This window comes from Lonchura striata, chromosome 9 (genome assembly GCF_050655825.1).
Source record: "Lonchura striata isolate lonStrDom1 chromosome 9, ASM5065582v1, whole genome shotgun sequence".
Lineage (NCBI taxonomy): Eukaryota > Metazoa > Chordata > Aves > Passeriformes > Estrildidae > Lonchura > Lonchura striata.
Genome location: NC_140711.1, coordinates 23,119,438 through 23,132,359, shown reverse-complemented (window position 1 = coordinate 23,132,359; position 12,922 = coordinate 23,119,438). Strand labels below are relative to the sequence as shown.

General features: G+C 52.9%; 1 long non-coding RNA gene across 1 annotated transcript in view; it reads left to right on the top strand.

Annotated features, from left to right (window-relative positions):
• LOC146766683 (uncharacterized) overlaps positions 1–12,922 on the top strand; it is a 50,920-nt gene that overhangs the window by 29,475 nt on the left and 8,523 nt on the right. The window contains exon 1 of the long non-coding RNA XR_014957407.1: positions 1–12,922. This exon is cut by the window's left edge and continues 29,475 nt beyond it. This is a non-coding gene — a long non-coding RNA (uncharacterized LOC146766683).

The window sequence follows — 12,922 nt, the reverse complement described above, 5'->3', positions numbered from 1 at the left end:
GGTGAGAGCTGTGGTTTGCCCATCCCACCCAGTACTTCATTTTTTTTTTTTTTTAACCTTCCCTTCTGCTGGTTTCAGGAAGAGTTTGAGGAGAAAAGGCAGAAAGATGTGTTTGAATTAAGAAACACTTCCTGAAAAAGCAATTCACAGAAGCAGCTTTTATTGTATTTTGCTATTGTCTGGCAAAAAAAAATTGTCAGTATTTTTTATCTGCTCTTACATTAATGTGCTAGGCTGAAGGCTGTAGGTGAAACACGAGTTATTGTGTGGACAAACCTCTCATCTTCTATTGCTTTGTAGACCAAAACTACAGGGTAAACCAGCAAAACTGTCACTGCTCTGCTACCCATAGACATACCTCAGGCACCAACCTCTGTTAGTGATGCCTTCCTGCTGTTGAGTTTTCTTGCCTATAATTATCAAAACCTTTGAACTATTTGAGTCTCCAATTGCTCTTTTGGGCTGGTGACCCCCAGAGCTGCCCTCACCTCATGAAGGGGCAGCAAAGGCTGTGGCAGAGGCTGTGGGGTGAAGGCAGTCTGTGATGCTCTGCCCCGCTGCTGTGTGGGCTGTCTCATGGTGGTTATTAATGCCTCTGCTTTGCTTACCCAAGTGCTTAGATGGTTCAATACATTCTCAGACCTGTCCTTACACTATTGTTGGGAAAGATTCATTAGGACTTCGGCTGGAAATTATAGTGACAGAGCTGGGTAATTTATGGCTTTTCTTGAGGGTTGTGCAATTATTCAATAAGTGTCTTTCCTTCCTCTACCTCCCACCAGCCACTTGTTGGAAATAAATATTGAATTTATTTGCGGAAAAGTAACCATTGACAAAGCTGTGAATGGATGGGAAAAACCTGGCGAGGCTCTTTGGGTCTCTTTGCTTACTTTCCCTGTGGGGATGAGCACTCCCTCCCCTGCACCTGGCTGTGTGTGCATCACTTCCTTGGCACTGGTTGCCACCAGCTCTTTCCCATCTGCTCCTCACAAGATCCCTGTTCACCCCAGACTGCCCAGTGGTGTCCAGTTTGGTGTTTTATTTATTGCTTTCTGCCCTTCCCAGCCTGTGATGGGAAGCTCCCCAAAGCCAGTGCTGGGGCTGGAGTGCCAGCTCTCAAAGCAAAGCTCCAACCAAAGCCTGGTGTCTCAAGTGTCAAAGCCACTTGTTAGGACCCTGCTGGCATCAGTCCCCCAGCCCTGGGGCCACCCCCTGCTCCCACAGTGGTCCCCAGTTCAGTGGCTGATGCCTCTCAACATCTGCATCCCTTTCAAAGGCACCTTAGATCTTTTTCACTTCCAAGCACCCACTAATAGGACCTGTTAATGCTGATGAAGTCCAGCCCCAGCTCCACAATTGCTCTTGCTGGTTTGGGCAGCACCAGGGAGAGGGGAGAAGCAGGGAACTGGGGCATCCCCAGCTGAGCAAAGCAGCAGCTGGTCCAGTCCCAGGAAAGTGTCAGCATCGGGGGCAGGCACCATGTGGACCTCCCCAGACCTGCAGATCCTGCTGAACCTGGGCTCCACGTGGGACTTCCCACCTTCCCAGCCTGCTGTCCTCCAGGATGGCTGATCCCTGTGGGGGGCAGTGACATGGCATTTCACCTTACCTTGCTGTCGGGTTATTCAGCTGGATAAACTCCTGGCAGGCCTCACTGGGCTCTTCCCCCGGGAGATGAGAAGAGTCCCCACTAAGGACAATCCCAGCCTGCAAAATCAGGCTCTTGCTCAGCAGCTCCTGACAGAGGAAATGCTTAGCCTCACCTGACAGACCTCGTGCATCTGTACTGATCCTGTGCCTAACCATGGGCAGGGTTCCTCCGTGCCTGTGCAGCCCCTGGGCTCCTTCAGGGGAAAGTGAGGCTGAAAAGTGCCTCTGCCAAGGTGAAGCACCCAGGGCTGAGCATGGCACCCTCTAATCCCACTGCGAGAGGGATTTCTATGGGGGGTGCCATCGATGGAGGTACTGGCACCAGAGCGTTTCCCCTGTTATCTCTCCTGTTCCTTTGTGCTTTAACATTCTGTTTGAATTAGTGGGGCCTGTTCCTCGCAGCGTGCATGACTATGCATTTGTCTACTTTGGATTTCATCCGCCATTGACTGGCCCATCCATCAAGCTCTTTTCAGGCCTTTTGAAGTTCCCTGTAGCCTTCGCTTGTTCCGAACACTCTATGCAGTTTGGGTCCTCTGCCAGGTTTTTCTTATGACATTTTTCATTCTCCTTTTCCAGATCATTAAGGCATCTCTTTAACACCCATGGTATTGACATAAAAACTTGGGGAGCCTCCCCATGGGTACCATAGCCTTCTGGAAGGTAGCCCTCGTTAATATATGCTGTTTTGCCTCTTTGCTTCCAACCATTAGTGTTACTTTTTCCATTTGCTTTGCAGGCATTTAATTCCCTTAATAGTCTCTCGTAAGGGACTCTTGTCAAAGAGCTTTGAAACCCCAAACATATTATGTCAAGTAGTTCTCCTTAGTTTGCCCTCCTGACAGTGGAAGAAAGCATCCCAGCAGATAGATAGCATGAAGTCCTTTCAGGAAGCCAGGACTGGTTGCTACTTTCTTACTTAGTTAATTTACAGGTTTTAAAATTCAGCTTCTTATGAGCACCTTCATCTCTAACCACCGATTCAGTTCTCACAGCCCTAAAGAGAGTCGTGTCTCCATGCCTGCCAGAGAGCAGGCTATTTCCCTCACTGGCTCTTTTGTTAGCAGCCAGGTCACTTGGCAAGTGAGAGCCATCAGAGCCTTCGGGTATTTCGCTTTCAACTTCAGAAGCTTTGTGCTGGCCAGACTCATACCGTTTCTGCTCCTTTGGCACGGCTCTTTGTAGAAATACTTCGTTGTTATCACCTGAAAATAATGGGCATCTCTCTGCTATCCCTGCTAGGCATCAGGTGGTCTAAGGGAAAGCTCTCCTTGGCTCTCCTGCAGCACCTTAGCCTGCCCTGGCTCTTCCCATCACACCCCGGTGATGCTGGTGCTGGCAAGTCAAGTCACGCAGCAGTGCCGAGGGAGCAGGATGGGCTGATAAGATCCCTGCCCAAGCTGGGCTGGCTCTGCATTACAGGTACAGGGTAAAAACCTGTTTCACCCACCTCGGGTGATTCATGCCTCTCCACTCCTGTGAATCATCCCGGCTGTTGTGTAAGGCTTATGCTGCTCTTGTGGCAGGGATGTATTTTCTGTGGCTTTTATAAAGTTTTGCACAATTTATACCTGCTGCTCCTGCCTTAAAACATTTACACTCCTTATTCAAGGCTTTAGGATTTACGGTCCCTTTCCTGGGACCCTGGGAACGGTATCACCAGTGGGATGATCCTTGGGCCAAGACGCTGTTTATTGTTATCAAAGCAATCCTGCTCTGCAGAAATTCCTGACCACAAGGAAGGGGAAACTGCTGTTTTTCTCTCCAACACCTATGCCTATGAATCTTTAAACAGGAGGAATTATTTCCCTGAATACTTCACACTGAAGACATTTAACTCTAAGAATATGTGACAGCTCATCAGACAAGGAAGCGAGATGGTTTTGGGGCTGTGGAGGCGATGCCAAGTTAATTTGCTGGGAACAGCCCCTCTGCTGGGAATTCCCACAGCTGCCAGGCAGGAAAACCAACCGTGTTTAGTAATGGGGTAACCCCCCTCCTCCCTGGGGGTACCCTGTGCCCGAGCAGCTGGGGGAATTCCCTGGTGCAACCACTCGCACTGGCCAGGGCTTGAGGTTTTGTGTTTTTTAAACAGCGTGTGGCGACTTTTGCCCAAACTTCTCCAGACAGACCTTTTGTGCCAGATTACCTGTCTAGCTGGGCTCTTATCGGCGTGTTTATCACTGCCGCCTCTCGCTGTCAGCACTGTTTATAGGCAGGGGAACCGAAACCCTATGCTAAGAAATTTCCTCCTCCTCTTTTCTTTCAAATCTGCATCTGTTCCAGACTCCCTTTCATTAGAGACCACATGAAAGACAAAATAATCCCAGGCTATCAGGCACAGAAACCTTCGAAGGTAAACTCCTCTCTGCTGGTAAATAAGGCACACCCCGGCTGGGGCTCTGCCCTGGCACTCAGGGAGGTCCTGTCCAGCCCCTGTCACCTGCATCCCTATTCCTGCAATGCCTTCAACACCCACCGGGGCATTTGCAGACCCACAGTGAAAATTCAGAGTGCAAAGTAATGTTGGACACCAGGGATTTCTTCCTGCACCTGCATCCCTGTTGTTGTGGCGGTGCACAGAGAATGCCCCCAGGGAGGCTTGGGGGGAAGGGGTGGGGGGATGCGTTCCGTGCCTTTTTTACCTGTTGTAAAAATATTTGTAGAGTTGCAGCAGGCTGTAAAGAGCAATTTTTGAGGAGGGAGGAGCAGGGCTGATACCGATTAGGCAGGAAATGGCTCAGTGTGGATGGCATCCATATGGGAGAGCTGATAGATTTGGCGTCTTGAAGGCATCCCTTGATGGATCCACTGATAACCTGGCAGCAAAACAGACCTGGGCTCTCTGATTCCCTGCCAGCAGCTGAGCCGCAGCCTGCTTGTTTGGCCTTCGTTAACACCTTTCTGCCATGAGAACTTGTTGCCCTGCCCTGGGGACCAGTGGCCCCATGGAGCCCCTGGGGGCTCAGCTGGTCCCCACTGTGCTGCCTGCCGGGGATGCTGCTCCGGCTCCTTCCCTTTGAAGGCTCAGTGTGAAATCTGGTCGGAGTTTAGGGAGGCAGAAGGGCAGCTTGCAGAGCAGCCTGCGTCCTTGGGATGAAAAAGCTTCGTTTTGCAGCTCTGGAAAGAATCAGCACGTTTCCAGGATGGGCTCCTGCCTTCCATTGGAGACAGATGGGGAGTGCAAAACACGGGGAAGGCGCCCGGCCGCTCCCGCCACGCAGGGGAGCAGCTCTCGGGCGTGGGTCCTGCTCCTTGTCTTTCTCTGGGCACTTGAATTTCGTGGCCCCCCATTTGTGCACATCCATAATGTTCAAAGCCAGCATGGAGGTGGTGGGAAGCCAATGGCCCAGATGTGTCACCGGAGACCCTCAGGATGACTGGGAACCCAGTGAGGCCTTCCTGTGCCGAGGAATGCTGGTGCATCCTAGTCTGTGGTGGCATTCTCTCTCTGGAAATTGTCAGCAAAAACAAGAAGATTTCAGAGGAAAATCAAGATGTAGCAGGATGATGACTGGAAAGGAAGCAAGATGGAGAAAATGGTCGTGTAGCAGAGGGCAATGGTCCCTTGCAGAGATGAACTGGAAGCTTGGGATGCAGAAGCCATTTTGTGCACCTGCTGGTGCTAAGTGCTGCTGAGGGTCTGCAGACTCCTTCACCAGCCCCTACCAGGTTGATCAAACACAAAACATGAGACTGAACCTTGGTATGGTTTGGCACAAAAGTTTTTTGCATGGGCATAATTGCCTCCTGCATGACTCACTGGGTAATACTTTTGGGGAAAAAAACCTTTCAGCGAAGTTGTGCTTCCTTCCATGCTTCCAAACAGGTCAGGATCAGTGGATTGTCCTGACACCCACCTCTCTGAACTCCCCATCCCTCCCTCCCTCAAGCACCCATGGAGTTCTCTGGTGAAGTGTGACTGGGCTCTCCCATGCTGTTAACAAATTTGTGCCCAGATTAAAAAGAAGCTCTTGTAGCAGAAGGTGAGCTGTGTAATGACTGCCCTAAAGCTGCCCAGGGTTATGGCAAATCTGATGGTTAAAACAGATCCCCAGAAAGTGCAGGCAGCTCTCCCACTCACTGGCTGCATTAGCCACAGCAAGAGCTGCTTGCTCCTGCTCCAGGTCATGGCCTCCCCAGCTGCGAGTTAGGACAGTAATTTTTCCCTGTGGTTATTTCTGCGATAACTTATTTCAGGTTTTTATGATGCTTACAAATTGGACAACATCTTAAAACATAATTCAGGCCTTAACTGGCTTTAAATGTGTGTGATTTTACAGGGATGTGTAAAATATTTTTAAGTGTTGGTAAATTCCAGGGACTGGAGCTGTGGGCAGATGGGGAGGGATGGAGGGTCCGGCCCAAAAATGCTTTTGGAGACACAGGCTGGGAACCAGCAACCGGGAGTTGTTTACAACCATGAGGAGCTATGTGGTTTGAGCAGGTTGTAGACCACATAGCAAAATGTTTATGGGGAGTGAATCTGTACCTCCTCTTCCCTTTAAAATTGGTCTAATTTGTATAAATTAGCTGTGTAGCCAAGCACTTGATACTGATACACAAGAATTGCTGTGGCAAGGAGATGGCTCCCAGGTGCTGGAAATAAAAGGGAGCAGATGAACTGGACTGAAGTTATGTTCCTCAGGAACATCAATCAGCATGGCAGGAACTGGCCATGTGAACTGTCTTGTGCCTTTGAACAATCCTTCACCAGCTCTTTTCTGCTGGGAAGGTGGCTGCTCCCTCCTGCTGCCCCATTAAAGCAGCAGGTGTGGGTGGGAGGCAAACCCGACCCTGAGGATTGCTGGGTAGGGGATGGGTGTGCAGCAGGGGAGCAGGGCTGCAGCCACCCCACCTCTTGCCTGGGGCAGGCACAGGATCTGGCAGAGCCGTGGTGGCTCCAGCCTCTCAGGCAAGACTGCGGCCACACAGGGGAAGGGTTTGCTGCCACATGTGTCGCACAGCGGTTGGGTGAGGACAGCATCCCAAGGGTGGCTTGCAGGGGTGGGTAGGGAGGGTTCTGTCAGGTACTACTCCCTTCCTTAATGAGCGGGAGGCACCGCTCTGCCTGGGATTGGATTTGCCAATAGTGACAGAACCAGGGCTGCTAACACAGCGCATGGTCCTGCAGCAGAGGCACCCAGGCGGATCACACGGGTGAGATCGAGCTGGGATTTGGTTCTTGTCCTTCACAAGCAAGAAGGTTCTTTGGGTAAGCAAACGTGATCCCGCGGCAGGGAGCTGGATTGGATCAGCGGGCAAGGCTCCAGGAATGGTCCTGCTTCCAAGTGGGGAGGCAGGAGGACTGTCCTAAGCAAGCTGGCTGTTCCAGGTGAAATCTTGGTGAGCAGAGCCTGGGGAGGTGGGAGCTGCACAGACATGGCACCAGCCTGTGTGCCCTCGTCTCCAGCAGGCGAGGAGCTCTGTGGGTGTTTGTGTTTGTAGAAATAACACTCTTGTCTTGTTCTTTCGTGAGGGTGTGGGGATTTGACTGAAATGCAATCCCAGGAAAGGCCAAGGATTTTGGCTGTTGTTGCAGGCATATATGGAAGATCTTATTGTCAAGTGTTCCCCTCCATCTAGGCAAGAGGTGTTGCGGAGGTGGCTGGAGACTGCAGGGAAATGGGGGGAGACAGGGGAACCCCTGGGCAAGGTAGGGTGGCAGGAGAGGATCTGGGGAAGGTCTTTGGCAGGTAGTCTGCCATCACAACACACCCATGGCCAGGCTGGCCTGGCTGCCAACATCTTCTGCCAGGCTCAGATGACTGCAGCCGCCAGTCTCATCACCAAAGCCCACGTGAGATTTCCTGCCTGCATCTCTTCCAAAAAAAGCAACTTCCAGCCCACGGGAGAAAACTGAGTGCAAGGGTAGAACCGCTGTGGTGATGCATCGTCTCAGCAACACCCACCCACGGCTGCAGGAGGAGGGACCCGCTGGGCAGCCCTGGGCCCTGCTGCAGGGATGGGGCCTGGGGGCCAGCTTGGCCCCCTGATTTACTGACACTGGGAGCTTTCAGAATCCCATCAGTGGAGCAGGAGAGTGTGTGAGTGACATCCCTCCAAAGGACATTGCTCCAAGAGACACCCCAGGAAAGCTTTGTACAAAGCTCCTTGGGGACGGGCAGTGTTGGGGGATCCCATATTCCGTGCACAGCTGATGCCCATTAAATGCACTGAGTTCCTCCAAGGCTGCCCAAGGGTCAGTGAGGGGTTGGGAACCAGTGAGACTGTTCTGGGCTCTGGCCATGTGCCGCCAGCAAGCTCAAGGTGCCCCAAACACAGCAGCGTGCACCCAGCAAGCACGCTGGAGGGAGCCTGGGGGTGGACTGTGAATTTGGGGAGGGCTCCACGCCTGAGTTTCCTGCAGGGCGGGTTTGCAGGCAGAGGAGAGTATCTTAGGGAGGTAACAAGGTGCTGACAAGAGCCGGTTTGTTGCTCCGGCTGGCGTTTCACAGCTCCCTGTGGAGCTGTCCGTGGGGACGGGGGAGCCCCGAGGCAGGGGAGCACCCCACGGGGCCGGGGGCTGCTCTCGCTCACAGGAAAGAGCGCAGGAGATGCTGGCTGTTGGTATGAACGCAGCCCGGCTCCGCCATAAGGAAGTGATTGAAGCTTTCACGATCTGTTTAAGCAGTGACATATGTTTCCTGCAGGCGCTGCGTGCTGCATGCCAGCGGATGAGATACGGCCCCGCGTCCCTGCCTGGCTCTGCCAGGGGTAGGGCTGGCCCCATCCCCACGGCCGCGTTTGATACGGCCACGGCCGTCTCTGCCTGTGTGGGAAGGGGAAATTGCTCCCACGGCAAAGGGAAATAAACATGAGGAGACCAGCCTTGAGAAAAAGCGTGTGTTTCTCTGGTCTGGGGCCCCGCTGCGGGCGAGAGCCACATGACGCAGTGGGGCTGGGGATGAGGGAGGGGAAGCTGGGGCTGCGGTGATGTCTGCAAACTCCCTCTCATTTACAGGGGGTCCCTCCCTCCAGGTCTCAGCTTTCAGTGCTGAGACACCAGAGGAACCAGTGCCAGGGGAGTTGTGGGGTATGGAAAAGGTCTAACTGCCCAAACCATCGAGCCCAGGTGAGGTGCTCTGACAAACCTAGAAGCAGTCAAAGTGGGCTGAGTGATTTCCCTGGGGAAGGGACTCTCCTCTTTAAATTGCAGTCTGAGCACCCAGGCACTGATACTCAGACTCAGGCTTGCACAGATTTCAGATCCATCCTCACCTGCACACCTCAGCTCTTTCTGCCCCATCCTTCAGCAGAGGGGAAGTAATTCAGAAGACAAAATACTGACTGCGGACCTTGAGCCAGGAGTGTGCCGAGCTCATGGAGTGCTGGGGGTGCCATGAACTAGGCAAGCTGGGGATGGCTGAGACATCAGGCAGCTGTGCAACCATGAGCAAGAGAATTTGGACAGCATTCAGGAGCTGGAAGCAGGTGATGGTCCCCAGGTCTGAGAAGGGTATAAGCAGCCATTGTCTGTGAAAACCTTTGCCAGTAATTGAGACCACGCAGGGGGCTTAGCTGGAGAAAGGGGAGAAGGCAAAGTGTTAGGCTGGGTGCTGGGTGCTGTCAGAAGGGATGCAGGCCCTGCTGCATCAGGCTGACCCCCACCCAGACACCCATGCAGTCTCCAGTCTGTCCAGGATGAGCCTAAAGATGAGTTTGTGGCAGAGGTTGTAAACTGGGTGTGAGAGTGAGAGAGGGAAGGGATGAAGAGGCTTTACAGTTGAGCTGAAAGCTCTGAGAGCTTCTTTGTGATTCCTAAGGACCAGTGTTCCCCCTGGCATCAGTAGCCTGTTGACTATACTGACACAAAAAAGACAGCCAGGAGCAGGGCTTCCCATCCCTTCCTGGGGATTTTGGCTTTAAAACATAGCCTTCTTCCTTAGCTAGAGGGCAGAGAGCCCTACAGCCTCCTTGTGCTGCAGGGCAGCACCAGCTCCCTGGTTCTCCCATTAGCTCCCACATCTTTCAGCAGCAAGGCACCAGGCAAGGCAGTGCTCACCTTCAGAGCAGCAGCAGTCCATCCTCACCCTGTGCCTTTCCAACAAGGAAGAGGCGATTTTATGAAAGGACCTTTGTCCTCCTGAAGTTTTCTTAGAGAGTGCTTTTATCCCCTCACTTCTCCACACTGGGTGCATTTATCTGCAGGATTACAGGTATTTCTTGGAGTAGTTAGGAATATCTCCTTGCCTGGTGCTTGCCCAGGTTCAGGAGCCTCCAGTTAGTGCCAGTGCAGTGTTTCAAGTGATACCTTGCTCCAGGTAGCTGCACTGAATCAATGAGACACTTTGAGCATGTGTGTATGTGTGCTGGCAGGGGCTGTTTTGTCAGGGATAGGCATCACTCTCGTGAAGTTTCATGACTGCAGTCAGCAGCAGCCAGAGCTCTCCTGCCTGCACAGCCAGGGCTTTCTCTGCAGGTTTCAGACATCCCAGGCCCATGTTCATTAGCAGGTAGCCAAGGTTTGCTGTGACTCAGTGCAGCCGTTTGCTCCAGCACTGGATTACCTTCACACATTACAAATCAGTGCCGAGTTTCTCCACGGTTTTGGCACTGGGCAGGTGCCTGGAGCACGTTGCAGGGAGGAAAAGGCTGGGGGAGGCGGAGCAGGTGAACTTCACTCTTCCAGCTCTGGAACAAAGCTCCTACTCCTGGTTGTAGCCTTTGTAGGGAGTGATGATGTTCTTTGCCCTGCTGGCAGCACCACAGAGAGCACTGCAGTGCCATGGCTCTGCTCAGGCACATGGAGCATCACAACAATAGGGCTGCTTTCCCCAAAAGCTGCTCCCTGGCAGGCACTGAGACAGCCCACACCGAGCAGCAGTTGATCATTCTCCATGTAACTGCTAGAGATGCCTAAATAATTCATTAATGGTTTGGGGAAACAAAAATATTGTGCAGTGAGTAATTTCTTGCCAGTGATGTTGTGCACAGCTGAAGCAGCTCACAGGCAGCCACAACGGTGCAGTGTTTGTGGCACATCATGGGCCCAGGCTTTTTGCTCTGATTTTTTATTTCTTTTTTTTTTCCCCATGTGAACTGTCCTGTCTCTGCACAAGCATGAAGGGAAGTAGGGTGAGGTGGTTAAAACAGAGCATGGACTGGCAGCAGAGGATGTGGGGAGCAGGCAGGGGCTCATGAGACCACCACAGCCTTGCTTGGCCTGGCTCTTTGCATTGCACACAGGAGTCATGGGGACATCAGAAATTTCTTCTCCCAAAACCTCATTTCCAGCAATGTGACTGGTGGCAGCAAGCCAGGCAGAGCCCTCCCCAGCCAGTCCCAATGCACTGATGACAAAGAGCTCCAGGAAACCCGTCCCAGACCCAGCGTGGGCAGGGGAAGGGCCCAAGAGCTTCATGCTGATAGCAGGGACAAGGAACTCCTGTTTCTCCAAAGGCATCTGGGAAATGTTCCCAACTGTCTGTCCCTGGCATGTCACAGTGCTGGAGGTGGCAGGTTGAAAGCAGGGCTCCAGCTCTCTGTGGGTGCCCCAGGGCAAGGGGCAGGAAATTCCCTGAACTGCTCTGGGCAAGAATCACCCCAGGGCTGGGCTCTGGACATGGTGGGAAGTTCGTGCCCCAGCACTAAGCTGCGACTTGTGTGGGTTCCTGGAGGAAGCCCATGCTGCATCCCCCGCAGCTCCTGCTTGTCACTGTTAAATTTCCATTTTAACGTGGAAACAGCTGTTTTCATGGTACCTCTGTGTTATTTACACAGTCATGCATTCAATCCCTGCTGAAAACCACGTTATGCACTCCAGCAGCGCCCTGTTGTCTCACAGGTACCAAGTGGGTCGATGGGGAAGTGATGCCAGCCCCAGGGTCAGGCCACCAGCACTCCTCGTGCCTTGCCCATGGCCACCCTGGCAGTTCATGGTGAAACTGGGATGACTTCAGGGGGCAAACCTGTCTCAGAATGTTCCTGGTCCAGAGCAGTGGCTGTGGATGAACCTGTCTCCATCCCTGTGAACCGAGCCCTCCAAGCCTGAGAACGGGATGCTTGATGCACATCAAGGGACAGAGACAACAACTGTTGGCTGTGATCAATGGTGCTTTGTTCTTGGCCCAGGAAGCAATGAAAATCCTCCTGCTTTGAAGCCTGAGGAGGCCTTTTTATTATATCCAGGGCTCCTGGAAAAGGAAACTCCAAGTGCTTTCCCATAACGTGATAAAAAGCTCTCCTGGCTGAGACCACGGCAACTCCTTACACGTGAGAGCAGTGAGTCGGTGCAGCATAAAGCTGAGCTCAGTGCTTGCCCAGCCACTGGAAATCACTGGTTCTTGGCATGTATGTATGTAATTGGGATTTGAAAACCTTGGTTTGAGTTGTGTTGGCTTTACACTTCACCCCAGAGACCTGGCAGCTGTGGTGCCTGGTCCATGTTAGTGCCTGGTCCTGTGGCCATACAGCAGTGGGGGTCAAGCAGACTCTGGACCCTCTCCTCTGGTTGGGAAGCACTGGGGAGGTTCAGCTTATGCAGCAGAAGAGAATCCACAAGTCTCCCATGTCTGCACCTGAGAGTGGGCAGCTGTGGGCGAGTGCTGGGGGGCATGGTGGGATCTCCTGTACTCACGCAGGGATGCTCCTGGGTCAGGAGGCTGCCAGAGCCCCTGTGGCTTCAGGGAGATGGGGGCGGGGGGTGGTGGCTGAGGGGAGGCTGGGGTTGCTCCCCATCCTTTCTCAAATGCTGGGGCACAGTGGGTCCTCCTTGGCACAGCCCCCAGCCTGGCTGGGTAACTCCTAAGTGGTAAAGCTGGCCTAATTAGTCTGTTTAATCTTCCCCCATAAATCACTCCTCCCCATCCCCTGCAGACTATCGGCAGCATCTGAAGTCATTAGTTAATTTAAACCTGGGAGTTCACACGTTGGCTTATCGGAGCCATCTCCTCTCCCCGCTAAGCGCTTGCTCGGTGCATCCCTGGCTGCTGCTAGATCCGATCTGCGCCCGCTTGGAAGCCGTGATGGGCTGCCAGCAGGCGAGGCGCTGCCTGTTCCCCTGCCTGCTTCGCTGCCTGCTGGCAGCTGGGAGGGGAGATGGAGATCCTGCTTCTCCCCTTCCCCGAGCTCCCCGTTTTTCGAACTTCTCCTCTGACTCATCCATTTGATTTGATGTTTTCACCTTTGTTTTACAAATAGCAGTTTGCCCGAATGCTGGAAGGAGAAGGCAGCTCCGATGCTGCTGCAGCTTCCCTGGCTGCCAGGGGAAGTAATAGAATCTTAGAATCATCTGGGTTGGAAAAGATCACCTGTAAGATCATCGAGTCAG